Here is a 4806-nt window from a genome sequence, read left to right as displayed (position 1 = left end):
CCCGCGTCTCCTGCATCGGCAGGCGGACTCTCAAGCACTGCGCCACCAGGGAAGCCCCAAGATGCTCTTTTGAAAGAGGGCTCAGATGTCCGGCTGGCACATCACCAGGATCTCTCTCTCCACATCTTTATCTACCACTTTTTTGGCCCTGAGGTCAGTCTTCTGCAGGGCATGATGACTTGGGGACCGACCTGTGATTTGGCCCCCCGCCCCCCGCAGACCAGACCCTGCGACCTCAGGCCCCCAGAGCGCTGGCCAGGCCGGGAGCACCGGCGCCTCCGTCAGCGCGGAGCCCTCTGCCTCCTGCCGCGCCCGCTGCTCTCAAGCCGCACCCAGCGATCGCAGGGCAGGCGGCGTGTGGAGCAGCCCCGGGGCGTCCGGGGAGTCTTGGCTGCAGGGCCTGGAGGGCGGGCGGGCGAGAGGAGACGCCACTGCCCCAGGAGCCAGCCCAGGGCAGGGCCCTGGCGGCCCTGGCAGGTGGATGGGGAGCCGCCGGCGCCAGCGCTCGCCGGCAGGGCCCCGCAACAGGGTCCTCCGAGGGCCGCCCGCGTGCTCTCTGGAGGAGGTTCACGGAAACGTCCGCGTAAAGAAGCAGGGCTTTTGAGGAAAGTGCGTGGTTTCACAGGGACTATGCCAGTTTCTCTGGCAGCATGGGGCGTGCCAGGTGGACTGAGGGCAAGTTCTGCCCTGTGTTCTCCGGGTGACCAAGGTCAGGTCCTCGCTGGACAGCACACGTGTAGGAGAGCGCACAGTAGGGCCTCAGGAGCGGCAGGGTGGCTTCCCCAGACACCTATGGCCCAGCCAAGCCTTCCAGGCTGGGACAGTCACAGGACGAAGCCCAGGTTTTTCCCGGACAGCCTCGCCTCTCGCAGTTCCCAGAGAGAACATTCCGTCACCATGAAGTGGGGTTTGCTCAGCTCCCCCGTCCTGGCCTGGGGAAACCCAGCCAAGGACGGGATGGTGTAATGCCCAGACCAGAGTCACGGGTCCACATGCCAGGCCAGGCCCAGAGCCTCCCGGGGGGCCCGGGAGCCCCGCAGCAGAAGGGCCCTCCTGAGGGGCTGCTGCCAGGTGGGGCTGCCCCAGAACACGGTTTCACACCGGGCATTTTTAATGATGTGGTTGCATCTGGTTCCCCCTCTCTCCCTGCCTCTCCTCGCCTTGTGACCCAGAATGCAGCTTGAACTGAGAATATTTTCAGATAAATACACGCCTTTGAGGTTAAAAATGTTGCCTAATGGTTAAGCACCAGACGGAGACGCGCCCACAGGCTCAGAAAGGGCTCTGCCTGCTGGCTCTTTCCTCTGGACTCTGAGCAAACCCTGCCGCGGTGAACAGCAGCTTCCCCTGGTGATCCCCCCTCCCCCCACCTGGCGCAGAGGCACCTGGACCTTCCTCCCGACAGCCCTGGCATCCTTGCCCTACTTTACAGAGGAAACGGCGGAGGCCAGAGGTGCAGATTAACTTTGCCCGAGGCCCATCGCTGGCTGGGGCCGAAGCAGGGGTCAGAACTATGGCCTGGCAGCCCCCAGAACCATCTATCCCCACCCCCACCCCATGCCCATGGCCCCCGTGGGTGCAGGTATGTCTGCAGAGCAGGGCTGGATCCCGTTGCCTGGGCCATCTGGGCCTCCCCGGCCAGCACCAGGCCCCCAGCTTCCTGGATGCTAGGACTCTTGTGGGCTTTCAGACTCACACATCCGTGGGCAGTGACACTTGGCCCCCGGTACGTGTCTGGCCCCTTCCCTGGGGAGTGGACATTTCCCATGCCTGGCCACCTTCCACCTGTGAGCTTGGAGCTCTCTGGGGACAGGAGAGCAGGGAGCCAGGGGCGGGGCACAGACTCCCGGGATGGGAGACCCCGACCCAGAGCACACGGGCGTCTCTCTCGGGGAGGCTGGGCAGGAAGGGAACCAACAAGAGAGCACCTTGGGCCCCTGGGAAGGAAGGCAGGCCTGGGGTGGACCCCAGGGGGCTGACGCGGGGGCTCCTGTCTGGAGGCTCCGCTTCCCCACCCGCGTGGCCTGCGCCGCCTAGAGGTGTGTAGGGCCGTGGGAAGAGCCTGGGGTCAGAAGTCCGGCTTCCAGTTCTAGTTTTGCCCCTCTGTCCCTGAGGGGCGCTCTTGGGGGCAGTGAAGCCACTGGGCCCCGTGCTCAGCTGAGCTGTTGGAACCTGAGGCAAAAGGAGGAGTTAGTAACCATCCGTTGTGCCCTTATTTAAGTTCGATATCCTTATATCATGGGCCTTTTTGCATTTTTTAAAAATTTTGTATTGAAACATTTGTCTTGATTCCTGAGTTTTGGTGCCCCATTCAGTGTGTGCCCGGCCCTGCCCGGCGCATGATGGGCGCACAGCCCCTGCCCGGCCCGAGCTGGCCTCTGCCCGGTGCGCACGTCTCGTTAACTTTATGGGCCGTGTTCGCACGGAGACCCGGCCCCCGGATGCCACCCCCGTGCCTTTTTTCCCAGACTCCATTGTTGGCACGGCTTGCCGAGCAGACACACTGGCCGCTTTATGGGGAGAAACCTAATCGGGGCAGCAGTGGGGGGGGCGGCCATGGGGGGGTCCCGGCTCCCGGTGGCCCCAAGCCAAGCCCGAGGTGACTGCAGGGTGACACCGTCTGTCTGCCTCGCTCGCTCCAGACATCCGCCTGGCCCTGAAAAGGCCACCTGCCCACTGAGGCCTCCCACACACCTGTCCCCGGCTGGCCTGGCTTCTCCCAGCCCGGGCCTGCCCGGCGCCCTGCCCACAGGCAGACACTGGGGACTGGGGCTGAGCCGGCGGTGGCAGATGGCAGGGCGGCTGCCGACTGCCCGCTCCCCGCAGCCCTGCTCAGGGAGCCTCTTCACGCCACGTTGCCTGCTCCTGCCACCGCCCCGTCCAGGCTGACTGGGAAGGGTCCCTTTGGAGCTCTCAGACCCCTGCCATCCCGCCGGAAGAAGGAAGGTCTCTGCCGTCCCTCTCTGGGCCAAGACCCGTGGTCGCTTCTAGGACCGTGGGGCAGGAGGGCCAGCAAATCACATCCCCTGACATGTAGGATTGGGGCCACCTCCCAGCTCAGAAATGTCTCCACGATCAGGTCACAGACCCAGAAATGTCAGGGCTCCTTTGTCCCCCCAAACCTGGGTTGCTGGCTAAAGAAAGAGCCAGCGTGTGTGGGAGCTGTGCCTTGGTGGATAAAGCCAGAGTTCAGAGGACCCTGCCGGGGGTACGGTATCTGCCGCCTGGTCACCTGGATAGGCTGTGAATGTGCAGGAGCCCGCCTGGCCCTCATGGAGGGAGGAAGTCCCCACCGTCCGTGGGCACCTTCACAGGCACCGCTCACGTCAGCTACATGGCTGCCGCGGGTCTGGGTGTCCAGGCGTGAGGCCTGGAGCCTAGGAGTGCAAGGCCCAGTCCCAGAACCAGGGCAGAGCTAGGATTCGTCTGGGCACCACTGCCCTCCCGATGGGCAGTAAGAGACGGGCACGTGTGTGGGGAGCACAGGATCTTCATGGCAAGGAGAGGAACAATGGGACGGTCCCTTCTGGCACAGGACAGGCCAGGGCAAGGGCCGAGAGGTGCGGGGAGCGAGGGGCTGGCAGACGGGTGGGGAGGGTGGGAGAGGGCTGCCCAGGGCATTTTCCTGCTCTGGGAGGCTGGAGGGGGACGCGAGGGGAGCCAGGCTGGGCGGGGCGCAGAGGCGTGGCAGCGCAGAGACGTGAGCCCTGGTGATGGACAGTCTGGCCTCTGGAGCGCTGAGGGAGAGGGGGCAGGACAGGACCACCGCAGCCAGATGGGCTAATCTTCCCGTCCCTGTTAGTGGCCAGGAACACTGAGGCTCAGTGGTTGGCCCGTGGCAGGGATGGACAGACCCAAGTAGGTCTGGCTCCAAGTCCAGCGTCTCGGGCTTAGCCTCAGAGGCTCTGCAGCTGGCCAGCAGGCCGGCTGTGTGCTCGTGTTACACCTGTGTCCCTTCCCTTGTGCTGGTCCCGGGAGGGCACCTGGCCGGAATGGGCTGGAGCCAGGTGGGGTTGCAATTCACGGAGTGAGCCCTGGCTGAGGCCTCAGAGACTGGGTCCTGGGCGCCCCTTCCCCGGGGTTTCTGCTCTTGGGACGATCCCAGGCCTCGCTTGCCCTGGGGCAGGAGCTTCAGCCTGTCGGTAGCCTCCTCTGTGAAGTGGGGGGTCTGGCTCCTCCTCCTGGGTCCCACTAAGTGCCAGGTGCACAGGAGGTGGGCACACGTCCCTTCTCCCCTGGGCGCCCCACCCTCCAGGCCCCAGAGCGTCAGTGTGAGCCTGCTGGGGCGCTGGCCACCCAGCACGGGAACGCCGGCGGCCCTGGCCATTCAAGGACGAGACCTGGGTCTTGTTCACCTCTGACCCAGCATCGTCCAGCACAGGCAGCCACAGAGGCCGTTCTCTCCGGGCCTCTGCACAGGGTGTGTCCCCAGGCGAGAGGCCGTGGTGAGACAGGCTGGGCTGAAATGCGGGACCTGGAGCAGGCGACCGGGCGAGTCCAGGAAGGAGGCACGGAGCGGCCGCTGGAGGGGCATAGCTGCGGCTCTTCCAAACCTGACGCCTGTGACTTTCCTCTAAACCCCAAACAGGTCAAGAAGTGGCACTGAGATGGGAGCTTCTATCCGAGGCCAGCCTTACTCAACGGTGAGCCAAGCGTTAGGGCGGGGCCGTCCCCACTCGCGGGGGCACCTCACGGCTGTCCCACTCTTCCCAGCCCAGCCAGAGCCCACAGGAGGCCTCGCCCTGGGCCCTCCTGCAGGAGACAGGCCCACCCCTGGCCTCGGGGTGGGTGCACGGCCACTCCTGC

Source organism: Lipotes vexillifer, unplaced genomic scaffold, assembly GCF_000442215.2.
Source record: "Lipotes vexillifer unplaced genomic scaffold, Lipotes_vexillifer_v1.1 scaffold382, whole genome shotgun sequence".
Lineage (NCBI taxonomy): Eukaryota > Metazoa > Chordata > Mammalia > Artiodactyla > Lipotidae > Lipotes > Lipotes vexillifer.
This window is presented reverse-complemented; position numbering follows the sequence as displayed.